Here is a 26,816-nt window from a genome sequence, read left to right on the forward strand (position 1 = left end):
ATAGCAGTGACTTTGTATCTTAATCCTTTAAGGCTACATTTCCAAAAAAGGCATCACTTCAAAAAATGTCCATTCAAAAAATGACAAAAATAGCTTTGCCTACTTAAGAAAAAAATTACTCAGTCACAAAAATGCACATTCACTGTATGTGCACAAACACAATGCTTTTATCCAAACATGCAACTGGAGTGTTTAATCTCAGACAGATACTACAAGGACTATTTACACAATTTAAGACAATACAAGCAATCTGTATTGGGAGTTGTTTTTTTTTTTTTTTTTTTTAAAACAGAAGACAGAGGAAGTCAGCTCATTAACACCTAAAGGTTCAGGATTTCTCTCTAGAGCAAGACTGTTAGGGCTTTGTTCAGTGGGCCCTACCAGATTCACAGTCCATTTCATAAACATAGGATTTTATTAATCAAATTTCATGGTTCCAGCTATTTAAATCTGAAATTTCAGTAATTTTAGGCATCCTGATTTCAAAAAGGAGTTGTTTCTGGGGGGTAGCAATGTTAACTAATGTGTTTGTGTGTAAACATGTAACTGCTTGAATTTTTATCGGTTAGATGTTTACACAGGGGAGGCAGGGGCACGGAGCAGACGTGCGTGGGGAACCAGCTTGAAAGCCTGCAGAACTGGGCCATCTATCAGCGGATGCCTGTGTCTAGCAGCCCAGCCTTCAAGGTTATGTGCAGGTCCCCCTGTGCTGCTGCCTCCAAGTTGGGGGGGGGGGCAAGCAGCTCCCCATGTGTGTCGACTCCCACAGAACCCTCCCCCCACCACATGAAAACACGTAAACAAAAACACGTAAACGAAGAAATTTTCAGTAGTTAAATACTTTTACCAAAATAAATGCAACATCCATAATTTGTGATGGTATTGACTTTTTTGAGATGGGGAGACACTGACTTAACACCAAGACTCTGTATTTTATTCATCTTGTTATACAGGCAGTCCCCGACTTACGTCGGATCCGCACTTACGAACGGGGCTGTCTCGCCCCGGAAGTCGGGGCGAGAGAGCCCCGTTGGTAAGCTGTTCCGGTGCCCCTGGTCTGCTGGAGACCATCTCCAGCAGACCAGGGGCACCGGGCGGGTTCCCGCGCTTCTGAGGCTTTGCCAGAGCAAAGCCTCAGAGGCGCGGGGAACAGCCGCTGCTGCCGCTTCAATCTGGGTGCCTGTGATCTGCTGGGGACCGTCCCCAGCAGACCACAGGCTCCTGGACTGAAGCCGCAGCCGCGGCGGGGTCCCTCGCCTCTGAGGCTTTGCCAGAGCAAAGCCTCAGAGGCTCTGCTCCCCGTGTCCCTGGTCTGCTGGGGGGGGGGGGCAGCTAGTGTGCTCCCCTCCCCCCCAGCAGACCAGGCTTTTGTTTTGGACTCTGGGGCAGAGCAGCTGGGGCGCTGCCGATTGGTCCTGCAGCGCCCGCTCTGGGCACTACTGGACCAACCCGGCAGCACCCCAGCTGCTCTGCCCCAGGTCCTGATTCAGCCGCTGCTGGTCAGTTTCAGCAGCGGCTGAATCAGGACGCCTGGGGCAGAGCAGATGGGGTGCTGCTAGGTTGGTCCAGTAGCACCCAGGACCGGTGCTACTGGAGCAACCCAGCAGCACCCCAGCTGCTCTGCCCCAGGCGTCCCCAAGTCAGCTTCTGCTGAAACTGACCAGCGCTGACTACAGGAAGCCCCAGGCAGAGTTGCTCTGCCCCGGGCTTCCTGGAATCAGCTGCTGATCAGTTTCAGCAGCAGCTGACTTGGGGACGCCTGGGGTTCTTAAGTTGATTCTGTATGTAAGTCAGAACTGGCGGTCAGTTTCAGCAGTGTCTGAATCAGCAGTTCCGACTTACATACAGATTCAACTTAAGAACAAACCTACAGTCCCTATCTTGAACGTAACCCGGGGACTGCCTGTACATATTCGAGCCCACATGATATCTGCAGTCATCACATTCTTGCAGTAATCCAGCACTATGGGATAAACAGGCTCGGTAGATTTTTTAAAAATAATTTCAAATACCAATATTTATTTTTATGCTTTTTGATTGATTCAAATTTTTACAGTTGCAGATTGAAGGAATTCAGACATTGTTATAGTAAATGTTGAGATTCAAAAATTTAAGAGCTTAATAACTATGACAAATGTCAACATCACGTCAAACTATACAAACACCTTTAAATAAAAATCTAATCTAATAAATTCTCAACCAGCATTTTTTATTTTGCCCATCTGTGCATGTTGTTTATTAATAGCAATGAACATATTTCTTCACCAGGATACAAGCATGGTGAAATTGACATTCACTGATAAAATACCAATCCCTCCCAGCCTGAAGGTAGCGATCAAAGCAAATTTAATTCTGAATTTACCAGAGAAATGTCTGCAGGTTAGAATCCAATTAACAACAAACTTCCTTTGCATATTCCCTTCCTTGAATGTTAATCTATAAAGCTTGTTTATAACAAAAGTATTAAAACAACACATGTTTAGATTTAAGTTAAACACTTCTGAAAGAACACAGTTCCTCTTTACATGACAGGTCCTGGGTCACCAAGTCTTCCTGAATTGTCAAAATGGGTCCCCATCTGGAAAAGGTTGGGATCCGCGGGTCTAGAGACAGCCACAACTTTGATCCACTTTTTCAAAAGAGCACCCAGGCAATCTGGACTCTCTCTTTTGAAAAAGCCCTTGTTTGTGGTCAAGAATCCCCTTTTTCGAAAGAGCTTTCTCCAAAAAAGGCATTCTTCCTTGTAAAATGAGGTTTACCGCTGTTGAAAAAACCACCGTGTTCTTCGGATTTAATTTTGAAAGAACGCTGTTGCAGTCTAGATGCAGGTGAAGTTATAAAAAAGTGGCCAAAAAAAAAAAAAAAAAAAAAAAAAAACACACCACACCACACAAAAACAAAAATAACTCTGTAGTCTAGACATAGCCCAACTGTTCACACTCAGAATCTGAATGCTGTCTCAATTTTGCAAAGAAAGGGGAAGAGTAGATATTTTGTGTCCTATATAGAGCATTAAATATGGTTATAATTATCCTGCCATGTACACGTGAAATATTTCTTCAAGTAAATAAAAACTCAAAATTCCTATGAATAAAGGAAGGGAATATACAATTTCTTATTTTGTTTTAGATTTATTTTTCAAAGCCACAAATGGCTAACTCTGGAATTGTGGCTTGATTTTTAATCAGAAGAACCTTAACATACATATACAAAAATCTCAAATTCAAACAGAAGTGTACAGCATACTTGCTAACTCTCAATACCTTAAACACTAGTTTATAGCTATTGCACTTAATTGTGAAAACAGAACTTGACACCTTACCCTGAAAACTGGCCACATGCAAATACAAAAAAAAAGTTCAGAACTGGAAAATTTTTGCAACTATCACTGACTTAAAATAACTTTTCTTTGTAATGTAATACTAGAAGCAGAAGACCAAGACCAAGACCAGGGTAGTTCCAGTACTCTGAGGAGGGAGAGAACACAGCAACAGCCCAACTGGTAGGTGCTGGAGGAGCTCTCTGCCCATCCTGGGCAGGGGCTGCTCTGTCCTCCCTACTGCAGGGTACATACTGGCTCCCACAAAAGTGGAGCTGGCAGGGGCTGCTTGTCCTGCTCCCAGAGAGTGGCTACCATTGCGCTCCTGCCCCACTCGCGGGGTGCCAGGCAGGAGCCAGACCACGAGGGGAGCCAATTTAAAAACCAGCTCCCTGAACAGACCAACTGCCTGCTGCCCCATGCTGCAGCATCTGATATACACTGCTCAGGGGCAGTGTCTGTCTGTGAGTGTGTGTGTTGGGGGAGGAATCTGCTTTGTGGGATGTGTAGCAGCCTCTATCCTCAGGGAGCCTCCCTGCCCACTCAGAGGCAGGAGTGGGAGGAGGGCCCACAAGCGGCACTGCCAATCCGGTGCTGGGGGGAAAAAAAACCTGGCTTTTAAGCCAGTTCCCCTCCCCCCACACACCTTGCTGCTTCTGATAGAGGCAGCAAGTGGTGGTGGGGGAGGATATGCATGTAACTGACAAGATTAGCCGATAAGCCCATGCTCCCATAGTTGATTACACACTGACATTGTATCAAAAGCCTTACAAAATTCAGGATATCACATTTGCTGCTTCTCTGACAGAAGGCTATTAGATAGCAGTGTCACAACTTTCTCGTAAGTAACCCAGTCAAACATAGCATAGATAAACCACTATAAAGTAAGGATGTTAAATATCAATTAATTTACTAGTCGAGTAGTTGATGGAATTTCCTGGGGGCTCTTGTGCATTTCAAAACGGAAGCACCTGCATGGAGTCGGAGGTCAGCGGGGGACTCAGAGTCCCCGGCTGACCCTGGGCTCTATGCGGTGCTGCTGCTTTCAAATAAGGATGTTAAAGACTAGTCAGTCTACTAATCAATTTCGCCCCTACCCCCCTTGCTGCCTCTATTAGATAGAGGCAGCAAAGGCGCAGGAGGGGGAAGTGGGGGTACTTCAAAGAGGCAAAGCCACACATCTGAGCCTGGCTCAGCTGTGCAGCGCTGGCCCTTTGAAATACTGAGGCGTCTGTTTCAAAGCAGCAGCGGCACCTGGAGCCCGTGTTTCCACTGACATGCTGCGCAGAGCCTGGAATCAGCTGGGGAGTCCTCTGCTGACCCCGAGCTCCATGAATGCGCTTCTGCTTTGAAATGCACAAGAGCCCCTGCTGGGCTAGTGCTGCTGCTTTTAAACGGTCTTTGACTTGACTATCTGATAAGCATTTGCTTATGGGACAGTCAACTAGTCCTCAACATCCTTACTATGAAGTGGACGCACAAATGGTTGGAAAGCCATACTCTCCCTCAAATCGTTATCAAATGACTCAGTCAAGCAGAAAGGGCACACTGAGTAGGATTGTGCAGGGATCTGACCTGCGTCTAGCTCTTTTCAACATCTTCATAAATTATTTGAATAATGGCAGAGATCAGAGTTTGGAAACCCCTGGCATCAAACCCAATACATTTAAAGGTTACACATGCATTGCATCAAGGAGTAGTAATAATCCCCTTCTGTGTCTGATTTTGGCAAGTGGCAAAGTAGGAGCAGGCATTCACATACCAAAGTAATGCATATTTCTGGATTCTGATTTTTAGGGTTTATTAGCTTACTATTTTGAGGCTTATTTTTAGTAATTTGAGTTTTATGTAGATACCCAAAACACAGGATCTTTCCAGGTCTCTCTTCGTATATACTGTAAAGCAGGGCTACTCAACATGTGGCCCACAGTGCAGTTTGAGTTTATGCAGGGCTCATCCCACAGTCCACAGGTGAGAGCCAAAACAAAAAAGTAGTCAATAGAATGGTCTTCTGTTGATGTGTGTTTTAGTAATTAAATTGGTGTCATTGCTCATTAAAAAATACTGTCAATATGGGTGGAAATCGGGTAAATATTGCATTTTATTAATATCAGCACAACTGACTTAAATGGGGACTGTGTGTTGTGTAGTCCTGCCTTAATCTTTGTATTCATGCCCATCAGCGTGAAAAGTTATTTGCATGTACATGCAACCACATTTAAACTGCGGCCGTTGGCATGTGCTGGGAGTATCATTGTGGCCCCCAGGGCTTCCAAAGTTGAGTAACCCCGCTGTAATGAATAATCTTTGTAATATTCTCTAGTGAGATTTAACATTATTCTGTCTCAAACGTCATTATACCAAAGCACACAAGGGAATCTTTAGTGCATACCAGCAGGGCCAAGATGACCACCTTAGCAATCACACTCTTGTAATCCAAGTTACTACTCCATGTAGATAAGGTTTTGGATACAGAAATACTGAAAATTGTTACTATGTTCAATAAATAAAAACCACTCTAAGACTATGTCTACACTAGCACGATCTTGCGCCAGAGCTATGCAAATGAGGCTAAGCGTGAAATATCGCCATGCCTCATTTGCATATCTAATGAGCCGCCATTTTGCAGAAGAGGCTCTTGTGCAAGAAGGAGCTGTCTACACTGCCCCTTCTTGCACAAGAAAAACCCTCTTAAATAATCAGTGTAACAGCATTGGGCAAGAGGGTTTTTCCTTGTGCAAGAAGGGGCAGTGTAGACAGTTCTACAAAAATGGCGGCTCATTAGATATACAAATGAGGCATACCAATATTCCACACTTAGTCTCGTTTGCATAGCTCTGGTGCAAGATCACACCAGTGTAGACATAGCTTAATTGTTTTTGGTGTTCAGGTATTATGTATATTCATTTAAAAATGAAAAATCAGAAACCCTACATATACACGGCTTATACTCAACAGTTTAAGTTTTTGAACTGAGCACAGTATTACCAGAAAGGTTGAGAAAACTCATGTTCAAGAGAAACAAAAATTAGCAGGCTTTAAGAAAAAGTTTAAGCCATTGAGTAGGTTTTCACAATAAAAAAAATTCAGTGGTATAGTTCATTTTCTATTTCTTGTAGCACCTCAAACAGCCCCACATTTAAGGGGCATTCCAAAATGTTTTGCTTTTAACTGCCCCCCCCGCCCCGCCCTCCTTTTGACAGGGACATGGTACAAAATGATTCATTCTGTACCAATTAATAGTCTGATTGTTCCTTAAATCTAAAAAAAGGTAACAAGTGACTGGGGCACAAGTGACTGACTTACAAGGGTAGAGGCAAAAGGAACAATACACACAAAACTTGACTGAGAAAAGAAAAAAGTGTGTGGAGATAGAGGCAACTGCCTATTTTTTATATTCATAAGCTATTTAATACCAGTGAAGTAGAGGAAATAAGCTGTAAAAGACAACGTAACTAAAAGAAAAGCTAAGATTAAAAAAAGCGAGAATTTAAAATGAATTTTAGGATAAATATTCCTGGAGTAAGAGCTATTCCGCTGTGTCCCGAAAGTAAGTGGTGGAAGTTATCCCACTGCATGAGCCAAGGCATTTTTTCCCATTGCTCATCTCCACTATTTGGAGTGACAATATTTGTGCATTTATACAATTTTAAACAGACGACATGTTAAAATAAAATTCTAATGGGCTATGAATGTAAACACATCTAAAACAGTGGCTCTCAAGCTCAGCTCCCCTCCCCCCATGCAATGTGCGACACGGCAGGCTCTTATGGGGGCTTGTCCACATCTCTGCGCCTCAGGCGAGGCTGCCCACCTCACCTCATTCTTTGTGCTCAGTCTGCAGCAGCAGCCTCGAGCCTCGTCATCCCCTCCTATCCCCATCACGACGTCACTGGAAAATGGCCGGAAGGTGGGATTCTTAAGCCAGGAACTGCTGACCCTGTACTTCCCCCTGCACCAGCTTCCTGGTTTAGGGACCTGCCCACCCTGTGCACCTTGCTGCAAGGTGCACCCCACTCTAACCTGGTCACTGAGGACTCGTTTTACAGCTGGTCACCCATCCATTGGGCCATGCACTGTGGCAAGGTACAGTGCAGCCTGCCCAGCGGGACCCTTGCACTCACACGGCACCACCTCTCCATACGCGGGGGTGGGGGGCAGGAGGGCAAGGGGAGGAGCAGGAACTGCCACACAGCTCAGCAGAGGGGGGCAGATGTCAGTACCCTCTGTAGCCCCTGGGGAGGGCCAGGGCCCAGGGTGTGGCAGCATGCTCACGGAGGAATGTAGGACACAACGAGCTTTCATAGGGACTTGTCCATGTCCCTCTGACAGAGGGATCAGCCGCCTTGGCATCTTGCCATTGCCTCCTCCCCCACACAGCATGGAACCCACACTGCAAGCCCTATCTGGCAGGGAAGATTGGGGCTTTCTTCACCTCCCTGCCCAGGACACACTCTGACCTGGAAGCTGGAGCTGGCGCTCCCTGCTGCGTCAGGGAGGAGGAGGGGCTGAGCTCCCTGTTCCTCCCCACCGCACTGGGCAGAATGGCAGCGCAATGATGTGCTGTCCAGACACTTCCCTCACTGCAATGGGGTGTGAAGCATCCTCACTCACACCCAGACCTGCACACCCCAATCCTCCTCACTCCCTCCCCAACCAAGACACTACACACCCAGCTTGCTACACCCTCCCTCCTGGCCACACACTGCACGCTCCCTTGTCTTGCTCCCTCCCCGTGGGCAGACACCCTACTCCCAGACTGCTTCTGCACCCTACCTCACACCCAGACTTTGCACCTTTGACCCCTCATTATCCCACTCATACTCCATCCCTATCACACTCGCTGGCAGCCCTGTCTTGCATACTGAACCCCTCATTTCACTGTCTCCACACTTATCATGATTTCATAGACCTCTGTCATATCCCCCCCTAAGCAGAAAAGTCCAAGTCTTTTTAATCGCTCTTCATATTGGACCCATTCCAAATCTCCAATAATTTTTATTGTCCTTCTCTTTTCCCATGCCAATATTTCTTTCTTGAGATGAGGTAACCACATCTGCATGTAGTATTCAACATGTGGGCATATCATGTTTTTATATGGAGGCAATAAGATATTCTTGGTCTTATTCTCTATCCCTTTTTTAAATGGCTCCTAACATTCTATTTGCTTTTTTGACTGCCGCTGCACACCGAGTGGATGTTTTCAGAGAACTATCCACAATGACTCCAAGATCTCTCTCTCTCTCCAGTAGTTGTAGCAAAATGAGTCCCCATCATATTGTATTTATAGTTGGGATTATTTCCCCCCCCTCGTGCATTGTTACATGTATCAACATTAAAGTTCATTTGCCACTTCGTTGCCCACTCGCTTAGTTTGGTGAGATCTTTGACGCTCTTCACAGTCTGCTTTGGTCTTAACTATCTTGAGCAGTTTGGTATCATCTGCAAATTTGGCACCTCACTGTTTACCCCTCTCTCATTTATAAATAAGTTGGATAGGATTAATCCTAGGTCAGACCCCTGGGGAACCCCACTAGTTACCTCTCTCCACTTGGAAAACCATTTATTCCTACCCTTCATTTCTAGTCGTTTAACCAGTTATCAGTCAATGAAATGACCTTTCCTCTTATCTCTTGACAACTAACCTTACTTAAGAGTATACTTAGATTCCCCTTGTCCACATGTTTGTTGACCCCCTCAAAGAACTCTAGATTAGTAAGGCATGATTTCCCTTTACAGAAACCATGTTGACTCCCCCCTCAACAAATTATGTTCCTCTATGTGTCTTACAATTTTATTCTTATTATAGTTTCAACTAATTTGCCCGGTTCTGACATTAGACTTATCAGTCTAATTGCCAGGATCATCCTCTAGAGCCCTTTTTCAATACTGGCATCACATTAGCTATATTCCAGTCATTAGGTATGGAAGCTGATTTAAAGGATAGGTCACAAACCACAGTTAATAGTTCTGCAATTTCACATTTGAGTTCTTTCAGAACTCTTGGGTGAATGCCATCTGGTCTCAGTGACTTGGGGTCAGAGCTCTGTGCTCGGGCTCTCTCCCCATCCATCTTGCTCTTCCATTGTTGCAGCAGCCACCAACTGGCAATTACTACCTCTGTTGAGGAGGCTGGCAGGATAGCAAGAGGCTGCATCTGGTGAGTACTGACCTCTGCAGTCTCCTGAACCCATCGGTATTTCAGTGTGGCTCAGGGACACAGAGCCCTGCTTACTGTGCCAGAGAGAGCTTGCAGAATGTATTTTCAGCGCTAGTATTATGAACTGTGCATTGTCTTTATCCACAGAAGGAATCTCTGACATTTACCCTGAAATCAGAAAATCTTTTCTACTTTGAGGTCAAAATTAGGTGTGCAACACAATCAAGAAGGTAATAATTCTGGAACCACATAACAGAGCACCTACACACAGTAAACTAGGAACGTAAAACAATGTAACTAACCACTAAAAATCCTAGCAGTTACACAGGCCGCAGGCTCTGCAGTATAAAGCTTATTTAAGCTTGATATTGCAGAGCCCTCAGCAAACCCTCCCTGTTATGAACCCGAAGCAGCCCACTGCCTGGGGAGAGTGAGGGAAGTATTCCACCCTGACCAGTTAACTGGTAAGCCTCATCCGTGAAGGGTGAGGCTTACTAATTAGCCATTTGCTTTCTTAATTTAAACAGCCTCGCCTCTGTGGCTACACATTTCATCGCAGTACAGGTTGGACCTCCCTGGTCCGGCACCCTCTGGACCCGAGTCATCCTGGACCAGGGAGTTTGCCAGACCAGGAGAGGTTAGTGCCCCTCTGCTGGCTACCCAGACACTGTCCCACTAAAGCTGGCCCGGCTGAGGTTCCCTTCCCTGATGCACACCCACTGGGCTGGGGGTTCCTTAGCCAGGGCTGCCCAGCCGCTGTCAGTCCCACTGCCTCTGGGGGTTCCTGGCTGGGGCTGCCTGGCCAGTGCAGCCCAACCACTGCCAACCTCGCTACCTCTGGGAGGAGGGGATGGAGGGGGGTTTCCACAGGGTTCTCCAGCCTCAGTCTGTCTGGCATCCATGCCACCATTGGGGGGTTTCCAGCTAGGGCTGCTAGGCCAGCCCCACTGCTACTGGGGATTCCCCTGCCGGCACTCCCTGGCTGCCACCTGGACCTACCACCAGGGTTCCCCAGATGGAGCTCCCAAGGCTACCAGATTTCCTAGTCAGGGCTACCAGGCCATCCTAAACCCACCACAGGGAGGTCTTCGGGGTTCTCTGGCCACCACCGGTCCTGCTGCTTTGGGCTCTCCATCCACATGACCCCACTGACACTGGGGGTTCCTCGGCCAAGGCAGAGGCTCCCTGATGCCACCTGGCCCTGCTGACACTGGGATTCCCCTGCCCCACTGCTACTGGCCCAACTGGGATTCTGCAGACCCCAAGTTCTCCAGGCTGGCTCTTGCAGCTCCTTGCCAGACCATGGATGTTGTCAGACCAGAGTCCCAGATTTGCAAGGTAAAACCTATACTCAGAAAAATATTTCTTCCTTAAAGACTATTTTAATTGTCTCTGTCCTATATCAAGTAAAGGCAAACTCAATCTAAGGTAACCCTTCCTTTGCCCTTCCCCACCTCAGTTTAAGCAGAACTAATAAGGAGTTCTAAGAAACAAACAGTAAAATCCTGGCACCACTGATGATACAAGGAGTTTTGCCACTGACTTCACTAGAAACCTTTTTTTTTTTTTTTTTTTTGAGAGAGAGAGAGAGAGAGAGAGAGAGAGAGAGAGAGAGAGAGAGAGAGAGAGAGAGAGAGAGAGAGAGAGAGAGAGAGAGAGAGAGAGAGAGAGAGAGAGAGAGATCAATGAGATTTGCTTTGTAAAACTTGCTTAATTTTGCTGTGTCCCAGGCAAACCAAGACTGTTAAGATCAAGTCAGGATATAAAAACCTTTGTGGAGAGAACTACACTCTTTTAGTCTTTCCTGGGAGTATGAGTAAAATTATGACATTTAATGAAATAGCATAAAAACTTCAAGGTCTTCACTGTCTTCCCCCATTAGCTTAAAAAATTTATAAGAACGGTTTTGAGAAACTGACATAAAGCAATCATCTTTAGGACTAAAGTAAAAAAGTTAACCCTACCTCAACGTAGAAGCAGTATTATCACTTGTGAAAACTGAAGCACATAAGGTCTTCCCTCAAAAATAAACGGCACTAACAAAATGGTTAAGAAGTCATTTACGCCAACCGTAGAAATCACATTCAAGACAACGCCAATTAAAATTACAAAAGAGAAGCACTGTACCAAATCTTCCATACTATTAAACTAGAGTTTACTGATATCTGCCCTGAATGCAGAGTTTTCAAATGGATTCCACTGAAAGACAAGATTTATTCTGAAAATTGATTACATAAAAAAGCACTTTCAGGTATCTGCTCACTTATGTTTTATCCGCTTATTTTAAAGGACAAAAGTTAGCTTTCATGGTTTTACTCATAGCCCTGCAAAGCTAACTGTGCTGTAAGAAAAACCTAAATTCTGTTCACTATCAAATTCAAAATTTGAATCAGTTATAACTGGGCTAACCAATTAAAGGAAAAAGAGGTTGCACAGGTGTCATTGACAGCATTATCTGAGTACAGTAAGATGGCACAGATCCTCTTAGGGCATAATTAGACCTGAAGAAACTTATTACTGGTGACAATGCCTGATGAAGCCAGCTAGACTTTCACATCCAAGTCATAGCATGATGGACTGAGAGTAAAGCCATTTCTATATTAGAAAATGTAACACAACTGATTTAGCCACACCAGTGCAAATCCTTAGACTTAAGGCTGCATAAATTGCTCTAAAACTAATTTAGCTTATACCACTGTCTCCTTAGGCATAGTTCTTTCAAAGAGAAACATTTTGCAAATAGAAAAATTACTAGAAGACAGATGATTGGCAAAAAGTGTAGTAGAGTATTTGAAGCTAATTTTAGACAATTTAGAAATTAATGCTCTCAAGTTTGCTATGGTCTCAGCTTATTTTTTCCTGTAACAGAGCAAAATCACTCAAAGCCCTATATGGCCATAAGTGCCATTCAAAAATTAGTAACAATATGACAGGTTTAACAGAAAATTCAGTTACAACTGTATAGATCATGGGTTCCCAAACTGGGGGGAGTGCCCCACTGGGGGGAGGAGGGGGGCTTGAAGGAATTCCAGGGCAGGCACAAGGCGACCCAGCCACACACACACACACCCATCAATCCCACCCCAAGTTTTGCTGCTTTTTTGGGGGAAGGGGGGCGTGAGGGTTTCTCAAAAATCAAAAAGGGGGTGTGATGCTGAAAAGTTTGGGAATCACTGGTTTAGATCTACATACCAATGTGTTTACACAGATTCTATAACAATTGAAAAACAAAAACAAAACTATCTAGTTATATGGAAGCAAATTTGTAATCATAAGTGTATTCGCCAAAAAATTACAAGAGAAAACATTTCTTCTCACACTTAATAAAAACATTTTCTTACGAATAGAAGTTGATCCAATAAAGATTATGTAACCACCTTCTCTTATAGAATTTCCATGCATGCTAACACAAACAGCAATTTTCAGTAGATAGTACTGTATTCCACACACGTACATCTGCCAGGAAATTATACCACTAAGAGAATTTTTTAATATGACAAGTCTGCCCCCCAAAAACAAAAAAGCTTGGAGGGGCTGAGAATGTTTTCAGGCCAAACGTCAAAGAATTCACTTGCTGACATTGTTTGGGGCAGCATTTCCCAAAGTGTGGTCCATGGCTCGGTACTGGTCCTTAGAAGAATAAAAAAAAATACCGGTCCTTAGAAAAATTATTGCACACGATCCTATTAATTTGTGCGATAGGATAGCAGCACCCCGCACTGCCAAGCGCAGCGGCGCGGCCCTCTTGAGAGAGAGCCTGCCACCTCCCCATAGGACCCAGGGACAATGTCAGGCGCCATGCACACTGACTCAGAATGCCTGGCGCCAGATGCAGCCAGAGGAGCCAGTGCTGGCTGATAAAAGCAGCCGGAATTGGGGCCGGGGGGGGGGGGGGGGGGGGGAAGAGGGGAACAAGCCGCTGGACAGATAGTGCCAGCGACAATTTATTTGCATATTCATCATTTGCTTAATGAATATGCAAATAAATGTTACCGGTCCTCCAAAAGCTTGTCAATGGGTTTACTGTTGCCCAGTATCTAAAAGATTGGGAACCACAGGTTTGGGGTAATGATAAATCTAACCCAGATAATTTACATGGTACTCAAGATAAACCGTTTGGCAGCTCAAAAAAAAGGGGGGGGGGTGGACTTTCTAGAGTCATTGTAAAATAACCTGGAGAATCAGTGCTAAAGTGTTAGAGCAGGGGTCAGCAACCTTTCCCAAGTGGCGTGCCAAGATTTAATCCTCCTGCCTTGGGCCAAGCCGCTCTCCCCACCATACTCCCTACTTGGTCTCCTGCCCTGGGCTCCACTCCGACTTCCCCACAAGCCAGATCTGGTACCAAGCCTTGGTGCTCCCTCCCTCCACCCCCATGCAGGAAGCCAGCGCTAGCTCCAATCTTGCAAGGGGGCATGATGCTGGATTGCCAGCACAGGCTCTCTATTGTGGATAGGAAGGAGTGAGGAGGAGCCTGTTCATTGCAATTGCCACTGAAAATAGTCTTGCGTGTCACTTATGGCACATGTGCCATACGTTGCCGACCCCTGTGTTAGAGGATAAAAACCATCAGATAGAAGAACTGCAAGTGTCAAATGTATGTTTGGAAGGTAAATGAGACCAAAAAAAGCCCCAAAATAAAACATGTTCAAGCTGTCTTTAAACATCACTGACATCTGATTTATCCTTTCCCTCCCACTCCCATCTCAGCACTTAAAAGGCTCATTTTGGTTCAAGAACGCATCAAGTGCTGGAAGGAGATGAGAAAATGGGAATGAATTTAATCACTTCATATAAAGACTGTTAAATATCACCTTCAAAAGCACTTGGATACCAAGTCAGTCTGGTTGACGCTGAGTTGGCAGATCAGAGTTGAGGACCATCTTTTAAAAGAATTTCAGAACTTAGCCATACTTAGTTCTCCATGATTTTATTTATATAATTTTCTGCCTTTTTTGGCCAAAATATGGCATTACCTTATTAACAAAACAGATTTAGGGTAAAAAATGGATACTTAGTCAAACTCTATAGACAGCATAAACCAAGCATTAGGTCCACAAAATAGGTTTATCCTCTTCCTCTTGTGCTCACTTAACCCACAATCTTTATATTTGGTAAGTCATATTGGCTACATGGAAATATTTCATTGTTTCTCTGAACAGTTTTATTTTATATTTGTGTGGCCCATTTCTGTTTAATTAGATCAAGCCAGATTTCCACTGAGAATGCAAGAGTAGTAGTCAACATCCACCCATCCAGCCCCTGGGAAACCTCTTTCAACTGCCACCGTAAATCTGTGTCTCTGTAGACAGCCTTGTGTAAAATGATGTATTTTGATTCAACAAGTCTTCCTCATGCTCAGTACAAATTTAAATACATTTACAATATTTGAATGAAAACAGAAAATTTTCCAGAGACTTTCACAAAGTGTCATTGGGAAGCTATTAGTTGTTAAAGTGCTGGAAATGTAATAACTAAAAAAACCTGCATTGTATTTTATAACTTACTACTTCATAAAGTTTGAGGAAACATGCTGATTGCTCATGTAGCAGAATTCTAGGATGACTTCCCTAAGAAAATCTCATCTCTCTCATTTTATATTTAAGTAGATGGGAAAAGGCCAACCAAAAGTTGTAGAAAAAAGCATCTTCAGTAAATTGGATACAATATTCTGCCAATCTTCCCCACAGAAGAACCAACATTAAGCAAGGACGCATTTGCTCCATGTATGGATGCTTGTAGCCATTCTTAGATACTCATAGAAATGTAGCCGTGTTAGTCTGGTGTAGCTGAAACAAAAAACAGGACTATGTAGCACTATGTAAAAACCATCTTGTTAGTCTTTAAAGTGCTACATGGTCCTGTTTTTTGTTTTAGATACTCGTGTTTTTCCAACTATTTAATATTAGTGTTGATTCTTTAAGCTCTTCCTTCGATTTGATTCACTTCTGCCACATTTAGATGTGAAACTGAGTGCAAGTTTCTCTGAAGTAGTACATGCAGGGCAAGGTGCTTTACTTGCTTTCTCACAAAGTTCATTTCAGGCTACATTGAAGGAGATGAGACAGTAGCCTAAGACTGCAACTTCATTATCAAATTCAAGTCTTTCACCTGTTGTTTCAGGCCCATTCCACAAGCCAAATACACAGAGAAGCCTTGGAACTTTACTTCATTTACAGACTTGGGACCCATCACAAAAGGACTAAAAGGTATGAATAAAGACATTACCTGGCTAGCACACTAGCTTTCACATCCTAATGATTTAAACCATACAATGGGTAATTAAGAACAATTTGCACCTAATCTATCAGCTCATAGTCATGCAGCAGGAACACTGACAATTTTTCTCCCTTCTCCCCCCCAATCCCATATTTATTTTGGAACTGGATCTTAATTAACTCCATCTGAGGAAGTGGGTTGTGCCCACAAAAACTCATACCATCTACATGTTTTGTTAGTTTTTAAGGTGCTACTAGACTATTTATTGCTTAAGTCTTTCCTATTAATGGTGAGGCTTACTGGTTAACCTTTGGAATAGTGATAGAAATGTAGCCGTGTTAGTCTGGTGTAGCTGAAACAAAATACAGGACTATGTAGCACTTGAGTCCTGTATTTGGTTAACCTTTCACACCCATACAATGAATAGCTCCTCTGCCTGCCTCTGCTATTCTTTACAGCAGGAGAGGGGAACCTAAGGCCAGAGGGTCAGATGGAGCCCCCAGCTTGCCTGCATCTGGGCTCCAAGTCTCAGGGCTCCCCCAGCACTGGAGAATGTGAGGAGTATCTTTCTCCTTCTCAGTCAAGGGGCCACATCAGTGAGGGTTTGTTTTGGATTTTTTCTGCTTCTCACTTGTGTGCAGCACCCGAACTGATTTTTCTGTAGGTCAGCGGCCTCCAACCCCAAAAAGATTCTTCACCCTGTCTTAGAGCTTTCCTACAGAATTAAACCCACATTTTACAGAGGTGGAAAACACATGCAAAGGAAAACTGGGTTTTTTTGGAGCATGGAGAAATCCCATCCAGATTTGGCCCTATTATGTCACCATAAAAGATAAGTCCAGTTAGAATCTATTTGATATTAAGGTTTGTCCGTTACTGTTAGAATGATACAGTAAACTTCCGATAATCCGGCACCTTTGGGACCCAGGGGGTGCCGGATTATCAGATATGCCGGACTATCAGAAGCGGGGGGTATGAGGGGTCTCGGGGGGGGGGGGGGGCAGATAGTCCGGCTCTGCCCCAGGCGTCCCTGATTCAGCCGCTGCTGAAACTGACCAGCGGCTGAATCCGGGAAGCCGGAGGCAGAGAAGTTGGGGCGCTGCCCGGTTGGTCCCGCGGCCCCGAGGGGCAGCTTCCCGGATTCAGCCGCTGGTCAGTTTTAGCAGCGGCTGAATAAAGGAAGCTGGGGGCAGAGCAGCTCCAATGGTCTGGCTGCCCAGAGCACTTCTGGGTTCCTGATGGTGCCGGACCATCAGGAGTGCCGGAATATCAAATGCCGGACCATCGGAGTTTTACTGTATTAAGAAGGAAAAAAAACACCAAAGCTGTTGAAGCAATGGAAAAAAAAAAGAATCACATTCCCATATATCTACTATGTATTTGAGAGTGTTTCTTTGTGAGAAAGTTTGTCTGTTCATTCGAGAATGCCTCGTAAATGGTAAGAGCTAGGACCACCCGATACAGCTGTTTAAAGCAAGGATAGGGAACTGTTTTTTTTGGGGGGGGGATGTTAGGGACCGTTGGCCCACAGGGGGAGGGGAGAGAAATCAGAGGCCCCAGAAGAAACAAAACAACAAAGCACCACAACCCTCAAATGAGAAGCAGGCAGCTCCCCAAGGGGTGGATGACTGGATCCAGGCAATAGAAGTGCTAGATCCAGCCCCCGGGGCCATAGGTTCCCCACCTCTGACTTCAAGCAAGTTAAAGCTTTGGTTTTGGGCAGGGGGAGGATTCAGCTCTCCCACCCCATGTGTATGGGGACACATACAATCCATACGGAAAGAAATGAATCACCAGCTAGGTGAAAGAGGCTGGTTGGAGGCGAGTGACCTACCACCCTATATCTGGAACTGCCGCAACCCCGAGCCTCCCACTTCCAGGCATCTTTTAAGACTAGCAGGGGGAGTGCCATTTGTATGGGAACATTGCTGGCAGTTCCCCTTCATCAGTGAATGAGGAGAAAGTGCAGTTTGCTCCATACCTCACTCTGGCTGGGGAACTCAGGGGGCAGATGAACCTGGACCTACCCTAGCTGGGGGACATGCACCCCTTCCCCGGCTGTGCCCACTGGAGTTGCAACAACTCTAGAGAGGCACTTCTCATCGAGCTGATGTGGTCAGAGAGTGATGAGGTAGTCTTCTTTCTGCATGGAAGCCTAAGTACTGAACACCTAACCCCCATATCCCCACCCCAGATCAATGATTTAAATGAAGAAAAGCAAAAACTAATTAAGGACCCAAACAATGCCATGTAAATCTTCTAGTTTTGGTATATGTGGTAGGTGGTGTGTAAACACATTTGTTGCACTGGAACAGTAAATTGCATACAAAATCCTATTTAAACCTCATTTACATTTAAAGACTGTCAAATTATTTAAAAGTTCACTTGTGAATGATTTCCCCCCCCCCCCAGTTAAATTCAGTTCATTATGATTCTGCAAGAGACAGAGTTAGAGAGGGGTCTACTCAATCAACCCCCCTAATTTTAATACAAACTATTATTAGTCTGGATGTTTGTAGCAGACCTACCTTATTTATTATTTGTATGTTTTAAAATTTAGTTATCCCCAAAGGGAGACGAAATACCACATGACCAACAAGTTACTACTATTGTCCGGCTGCAAATTTGTGTAAAGAGTCAATCCCTTACCACTCTTGAAAAGTGCAAAATTTGAAAAGCCAATTTTAAGTTTCTCATGTTGACCTAGATTACAGTCAATTTAAAAATATTTCATTTAACTATTTTAGTTAATTTTAAACAAAAAACAAACTTGAGTTTAAAAAACATGAATGTTTACATTCAAAAATTCACATACTTGTTAAAATATTTTATGTTTGCTGCTGATGAAAAAAATCCAAAATACATAATGTTTTTAGTTAAATAAAACATTTTAAATGTCTAACTGGTGATGTTCTCCTCCTAATACAGTATAGAAAGAAAATCCCTCAAATATTAATGATTAACTTATTGAATTGGAGACAGCTCACCTCCCAATGACTTCATAAATATCTGCTTCAATTACCTTTGGTAAATGAAATAACCAATCATTCATTTTCTGATCTAGCAATAAAACTAATCTGAAAAAAGTTCTTAAAATAAATTATTTAAAAACAAATAGTATGCACCGTCTAAAAATGAAACCTACATCTAGCTCTGAATTGTGAAGAATACATATTAAGGTTATGACTACCAACAAGAATGCACTTTTATGTAAAATATGATTACATCAAATCTTCCTGACTAGTGAATTAAATCAGCGTGATTTAAATCAAATCCACCGTGGTTACTTGTAATCCTGCTGTTACATGACTATTTAACTACCCGATATCTAACATCCCTACTCCAGACTGCATGCTCACTTGATCATGTTACCTAAAGTTTCCAAAGATTTTTTTTTTTAGATAGCTTGCCTACAAAAACACTGAGTTTTAAACAGGCATTTTAGATTTTTTTTTAATCAATAGAACATGTAATAATTAAACTAGTTATTGTAACTACCCTGGGATATTTACTATCATGCCAACAAGAAATTAGAAGTTAAATGGTATTTCTAGGAAAATGCAAATGTAAAAAACAAATCTAATGGCAAGAGCCTTGGGGCAGGAATATTATGTGAAAATACTTAACTCATTTTTTAAACTGGCTCAATTTCAAGTTGACTATCCTTTTTATTGTATATAGACCCTAAGGGATGGGACTTGGGCATTAATATTCACAAAAAATGATTGCTCTGCTGCTTCCTAACCCTGTGGAAGCCTAAAGTCTGCATCAGTAAAGTCCCTCAGCCGGACATGTGCCAAGCCACGTCAGTCATGACACGGATCAACAACTTAGTACAGGCTGAACTTCTTAAATCCAGGACTCTCTGGTAGAGCAACATCGGTGGTCCAGCAGGGTCATGGATGTTCCTGGACCAGAGAGCTCCAGTTCCCAGGAATCCAAGCCAGTCAGGGAGTCCAGCAAAGGGCAGCTCTGCCATCATCAGACTGGTGATCCCCATCCCCAAAGCACCCCAGCCAGGCAGGGCAGCAGCAGGCTCAGCAAGGCCCATCCCTGCAGAGCCTCATCCCTGGACCAGCATGGAGCCGTATCCCCGGGGAGCCCTGGCAGGGCATGGCAGCAGCGGGGCAGACCCAGAACCTAGCCCCTAGGAAGCCCCAGGTGGGACAGAAGCAGGGCTGCGGAGCTCCATCCCCTGGAGAGGCCCAGTCGGCTGATGGCAGCATGGCAAGCCCAAGCCCTGTAGCTGCAGGGCTGGAGTCCAATAGCAGTAGGGCTGGAGCAGAGCCAGCCAGAGGGAGGGGCAGTGTCTTGGGAGGCAGGTGGCAGAGAAGCTCACCTGATCTGGCAAGTTGCCTCATTTGGGACCAGTCAGGTCCCAAGGGCGCCAAACCAGGAAGTTTGAACCTGCACATAAAAATCACACCCATATATGCTCCAATGAGATTCTCAAATGAGGCATTCCATGCAAATCTTGCTTTTGAGGGCCAGTTCAGGATACATGTCCTGAGCACCCCTAAACCTACACAAGAGATGTGAAAATTAGTGATGATGCCCCTCCCTTTCAGTAACCTTTTGCACAATGGTTAAAGTACTCACTTGGGAGTCCAAGTGCCAATCCCTACTCTGCCTAATGCAGAACAGGGTCTCAGATTTCGATCAGCAGCCTTCCCGATACATGCCCTAACCCAGTAGTTTTCAAACTACAGGTAGCAACCCAGTTCTGAGTCATGGACTGTCAAGCACTGGGGCTCTTTGCTGCATGGTGATCAGATGCCAAGACTGGCTACCCGCCTGTCCTGGCACCACAGACAGCGCTGCGCCCTAGAAGCAGCCAGCAACAGGCTCAGTTCCTAGGTAGGTGGGGGCGCACAAGACACCACGCACTGCCCTGTCCTGAGCACTCAAGGTAAACGTCTCCCTTCCCCGCTCCCCAAAGCTCTCCTTCTCAGTCCCACCCTGAAGCCCACACACTAGTCAAATTATGGTAGGCTGCATGCATCAATAATTTTCTTCAACTGGATGATGAGAAAAAAAATTTGACTGACTGCATAGTGCAGTAATTTGGGGCAGGTCTCAGTATCTCTCCTGTTAAAAACTCTTCCTCTTTCTATAAATATGCATTGGAGCATGACAACCGAAATCTGGTTCTCCTACACAGGTATAGTCACTCTCTTTAGCCCAATGCATTCTTATTTGTATGCTAATGGAGCTCATCCGAGGGATTCTAAAGCCAGGTCTCTTTCATACTACTTGAGTGCTCTAACCACTGTGCTGAAGGTAGACAGAGGATGCCATCACCAGCTTGGGGGGCGGGGGGGGGGGGGGACGACACACTAGCCTAGCAAAGGTGCCTAACTCCAGGAGAAAGTAAACTAAAAAAACCAACAAATAGTCTGGTAGCACTTTATAGACTAACAAAACATGTAGATGGTATCATGAGCTTTTGTGGGCATCTGAAGAAATAGGCTGTGCCCACGAAAGCTCATGATACCATCTACATGTTTTGTTAGTCTATAAAGTGCTACAAGACTATTTGTTGTTTTTTCAGTTTACCTGTACAGACTAACTCGGCTACCCTCTGAAGCTCCAGGAGAAGGGTCACTGCTAAGAATTCACACAGGGAGGTGCCTGCCTCTGGCCCACAGTTCAGCACACAACTTTCTGAGAATGATGGCAATCAGGCCACACAGCTCTCCTCAGCAGTGTCTAGTGGCTAGCTTCAGCCACTTCTCACTCCAGGTGCTGCCTTTTATCTGCCCCATTTTACAACACCTATGTACCAAGAGAGTTAGTATGGGCAATCTTGGTGCCTAAAAGTTAGGTGTAATTGTCAGTGTTGCTACAACACTTAAGTCTCCTTGGTAAAGGGCATCCTAAATTATCCCATTGCATCCTGTTTTCTGTGTGTTATCTTTTCAGCCCCAATCCAGCTATGTGCATAAGTGGACTGGTGTGCCAAAGAAAAGTCCTAATGGCTCCAATGAGCAGTCTGCTCCTGATGCAGGCTCTTTGAGACAGAGCTTACTTCATGCATCATACAGTACTCAGCATATTATAGGTGCTAAATAATGGAAGGACAGGGAAATCAAGATTCGTTCATCAATGTCTCAACTTCCAAGTTAACTGTGACAGTACTCTCCAGTACAAACAAATTAGGCCATTGTATTATCCAGAAAGCCAGAGATACCCAGGCATACATACACTCCACATTCTCCACAAGAGTAGAACTTCAGCAATAAAGAACGGCTTTTTGAAAGCATACTTTAGAGTACACAGTGGGTGAACTGCCATTTTTTAAAAAGCCAAAACTTCTGTAAAATTTTAAAAAAAACCTCATGGCCTACTAAGCTAACATTAATTTATAAAAACTTTTTAACAAGGACGACCAGCCACTATAATCCCAAAGAACAAGACACAAACTTTCTGGTTTCTCTGCCTGAGTGAGTTCACAAACAACAGGTAGAAAGAGAAAGAGGGTCAACCCCAATTCTGCGCAGAGGTCTCTCAATACGTACAAAAAACAACAAAGAGTCCCTGTGGCATCCTTTAGATGCAGACTAACATGGTGACCCCACTGAAACTAACCACCACCTACATTCAAAGGATTCTACTGATTTCAACAGACCTCCTGATCAGGTAACAAGTTTTGACACCACTGTAGGTTTTCATGTGTGATCTCTTTTGCAAATCTTTGCTTCAGGTACTTGCTGTATTAGTACTCACTCTAGGAAGAAAACATCTCAAAATCTTAAGGAAGCCATTTGTGTAATGATGACCTACAAAATAAAACAAGAAGTTAGGGGAGGTATAGCTTTTTTGTAACGTATAGGCCACACAAAAACCTGAAAAGGTTTTACGTGTCTGCACAAGATTTCCTCCCTGCTTTCTTTAAGCATTAAAAACGCATGCCATGGTCTAGTCTGATGAAGTCAGAAGTTCAGGCAAAAGAGACAAAAATCATTTTACAGCACACATTACTGCAAAATGATTTTTTTTTAAATCAATTTATTTGAAAACCCATTGTTCTACTAAAACAGCCTTTAAATACCACTTTCTTACAATTGCGTACAGTTTTTTTTTTCTTATTTCCAATTTATACATTTGTATAGATTTTTCCAGGCAGTTCTGAGAGTTACACTACCCAACTTGGTCAAATCATCTTATTCTTCTCTATGCATGTGCCCACACTCCAGCATTTTAGCTTCATAGCTGAAATTGGAAATATTCTTTTGTATTGTTCAGGAATAGTAAATGCAACTAAGCTCCCCCCAAAACAGCACCTCATAGGTGTAGCACCTATGTGATGTAAAGAAGTGAAACTGATCATCAAAATAGTGAAGCTTGTCATGCACAAACTGCCTTCAAACGCACCAAGAAAAAAAAAGAGACTCCAGCTCTCTAATGTCTACAGTTATAATATCAGGTGTTTTTTGTAGTAGTACTAGATACATTTTCATATGGGAATGAAATTCTCAACTGTATAGTGTGTCTTCAATTACAGGACTGCCAACTGAAACAGCTGACCCCTCTTCCTCATATATAGCAACAAACGGAAAGCAGAATTAATGCAGATTTTAAAAAATATTTTTAAAGTACTGTTAGTATGCTTGATTCATAGAAATGATATTTTAAAGAAAGTGCAGTGTTTCATCTTCCATTTTGATGATGCTTAAATATCTCGGGCTGCACCACAAGATTTAAACACTCTTCTGTGGATTGTCATACAATACAGTTGATTTACAAAGATTGTTACATTAACTCCTACTCATTGTGCTGGGAGCTCTGCAAGTGTAAAATAAGACAAGACTATTTCAAACAGCTTAACATTAACCGAATACACTGTGAAGGGTATTGAAAGGTGTCATCTGGAGTAATAAGTAGCGACAGAAACTTCAAATTTCTAATTCCAGCAGCCATGTAACATTTTGCACTCTTGTCAGATTCCCCATGGTAAAGTAAGGCTACTACTTATCTGCATCACGCTATGCTAGGATTAGGTGTATTTCCAAGACAGTGCACATAAAAGATTATGCAAGTATGTATTGTTTCAGCTATTAAACTATTACCTGGTAAGGAGTTTTTAAATCTACAAGGGTGTATTTCAAATTCATTAAAAATCTGATTCTTCACTCAAGTGAAGAATATTGCTAATACATACCATAAACAAAACTCTTCCACATAAACCACATACTTTGCAATCTGACTTTATTCCTCTTGGTAGAATGTGTCCTCATTTATTCCAAAGGCAGTACTAAATTTTGCATGCTACACTAACCTTCCACCACACCCAAATGCATGCTTTCGTGATTAAGCAGACTCATGCAGAAACTAACAAGTCTTCACATCTATCTGCAGTGAACAAAGAACATTTCAGCATGGACTTTTATTAGGCATATGCCAAGCGCATAGTGCAACAAGGTCCTGATCAGGGTCTTTTGACATTACAGCAGGGTTTGCAGCTGAAATGCCAAGACATCATCATAAATAAGTACACGCTGACCTGGTGAGACTACTCACAAGTCACCTTTGCTTTCAGCCTGATCAGCACAAGGGCCTCGTCTACACAAACTACAATGTCTTACCGAAGGGTTGGATGCATTGCTGTTGAGCTTACACCTTCCAAGCCATTTAAAAGATACATGAAAACAAGCCGCTCCAAAAGAAACGGGAGCGTCCCCACAGGGGCCCGCACTAAAACCGGCTTTTTTTAAAAAAAAAAAAAAAAGTCACAATGCGACTTCAACTACAGCAACTTTCTTGGACTGACAACAACCCCCCCCCCCCCCAGGGCAGCAACAACCCTCCCCCCCAGGCCCGCCTGCGCCTTAATCCAGCCCAGCCAGATGGAGGGAACCGAGCGGGACTGGAAAGCCAGGTCGGGAGGCCACTTGCAGCTCGTGCACTTGTTATTGCCCCTTTGTCGGCGCACGTGGGGCCGGCCGGAGGAGAAAAGGCGGCGGCGGCGCAGCCAGTCACCCCAGCCCGCCCCCCCCCCCCCCAGTGCTCGGCTCCCAGGCGCCCCCCAAACGCTGCGCGGGGGGGACCCTGCGGCCGCTGGCCGGGCGAGGGAGCCGCCCCCGCGGCCTTGGCGCCAAACGCTCCCGCCCGCCGGGCCCCGCTCACCTTCTGGCCGCGCCCGCGTCCCCCGGCTTGTGCGGCCGCAGCGGCTCCGGGGCGCTCAGGGCCGCTCCCCGCCCAGGGCCCCTCCGCTGCCGCCGCCGCCGCCCCGCTCCCAGGCCCCGTCCCCGGCCGCGCGCCCTAGGCCCCGGCCGCCCCGCTCATGCCGGGCTCGCGGGCGGTGGCAGGCGGCGGAGGCCGCACAGGAGCCCTATTGTACCAGCGCCGCCGCGGCGCCAGGCCCCGCCTCTTCCCCTTCCCGGCCCGGCCCGGCCGCCGCTGCGCAGAGCGGCCGCCCCGCCCCAGGGCCGCCCCCGGCTCCCTGCCCCGGGAGCAGTCGGGCCCGAAAAGCCCCCGCAGGGCAGGTGGCGCGGGGCCGGGATCCCCCCCGCAGCGCAGGGCCGCCCTGCAAGCAGGGAGCAGGTGGGAGCCGGCTCAGGGCCACATATCTCAGCCCGGCCCGGGGCACGCTTAGCGCCGGGACTGTGAAGCCTGCAGAAAGCAGCGGCGGGGCTGTTTTTAACCATCCTTTGGGCAGCTAGACCTTGCCCCAGCCCCCGCTGAAGCGCGTGACTCATGAGGGATGTTACAGGTGTGAGTAAAAGCCCCCTGAACTCATGCGGTTGCCCGCCTGTGGGAGGGAGCGTGTGTGGGATCATCGCTTTACTGCAGTCAGACAGTGGTTTGTTTTTAAAGAGCACTTTAGTGCCACCTCAAAGCGGTTTAATTCTCAGTGCTTGACAGGTATGAATTGCATTTGTCATCTTGAACAAGTGGTGGGTGGCATCCACTATGGCTGCCCCTACCCTCGCTGAAAGAAGTGTGTCTCACTAGACATTTGTGAGAAATACAAAATGACCTAATTGACAACCAAACCAGTTCAAATACAAGTAAACTGTTCAAATGAGAATTACCACCTGCCCTGAACTTGGGCCACTGTCAAAGTGAAGGCTCAGCCTCCACTCTGGCACATTTTATCTTACACAATATATGAATCTCAATTTAATTTCACTTGCCTCAATGGATGTAAGGTAAGGGGTGTTTTTCATAAGAGGGTCCTGAAACTTCAGGCCTTTTAAAAATAAGAGTCTGCACTGAATTGCAGCCATTAATAGGAAACAAGTTCAGAGAGTTGGTCTGATTTTAAGTACACATTATTAGTTACGTCTCCTTGTGATAATCATAGAAACATAGAGCTGGAAGAGACCTCAGAAGGTCATCAAGTCCAGCCCCCTGCTCTAGGCAGGACCAGTTCCAGCTTAGAATAGGACACAGTCTCTGTCACAAAGAATTTACACTGTAAGGTGCAGATCTTGCAAATAGATATGGGAATAACTTTTGCACTTGAGTAAATGGGACTATGTGTGCAAAGTTACTGATCAACGTTCAAGATCAGGGCCTGAATTTACTATAATCTGCAGCCTACCATACTTACAAAGTAGACAGCTGAATGCTACCTAAGGCTATGTCTATACCGGAAAGATTTGGCAATGAAAGTATTGTCAACATGCAAAGGTCATCAAAACCGAAAACTCATCAAAACCGTTTTTCTGCCACCCATTGTTGACATTTCGTGGCCACAGTCTTAGCTCCCCTGTCGTCAGAAATAGAAAAGCAACATGGGTGAGCATCCCACAGTGCCTGGTGCCACGTTCAGTCACTAAGCACTGTAGTAATGTGCAACGTAGCACTATGGATTTTGGGAAGGTGAAAAACGTCCCGTCAGCCATCTCTTTGCTTCTCAGCCTTCCCTGGGCTTCTGGCTTCCTTCCACACCAATGACAGTCCTTGCTGCACACTCCAGCATCTGCTGTGAGAAATCACAGATCTCACAATTCTCTCCCATTCTGTGTTCAATATGCTTAGGACATCACACACTGCAGCAGAGCTACTTATGCAATTAATAGTGGAGGGTGAAGGATGCAGACAGCATTGTGAGTGACAGGGACAGCACCGAAGTGGCATTGCATTTGACTTCCACAGATCAGCAATGCACTATAG

General features: G+C 44.9%; 1 protein-coding gene across 2 annotated transcripts in view; it reads right to left on the reverse strand.

Moving 5' to 3' along the window:
- Positions 1-25,060, reverse strand: part of JADE3 (jade family PHD finger 3) — an 80,676-nt gene extending 55,616 nt beyond the window's left edge. Inside the window, exons 1-2 of one of the 2 annotated variants that reach the window (XM_075916158.2) lie at positions 24,822-25,060; positions 22,422-22,474 (exon numbers count right to left, since the gene is read on the reverse strand). The gene's annotated coding sequence lies outside the window, so the exon portion shown is untranslated. The remainder of the gene's footprint in view (positions 1-22,421; positions 22,475-24,821) is intronic. The other variant, XM_075916151.2, reaches the window with a different exon arrangement.
- Between the last annotated feature and the right edge of the window lie 1,756 nt (positions 25,061-26,816).

This window comes from Pelodiscus sinensis, chromosome 1 (genome assembly GCF_052426305.1).
Source record: "Pelodiscus sinensis isolate ZL-2025 chromosome 1, ASM5242630v1, whole genome shotgun sequence".
Taxonomy (NCBI): Eukaryota; Metazoa; Chordata; order Testudines; family Trionychidae; genus Pelodiscus; species Pelodiscus sinensis.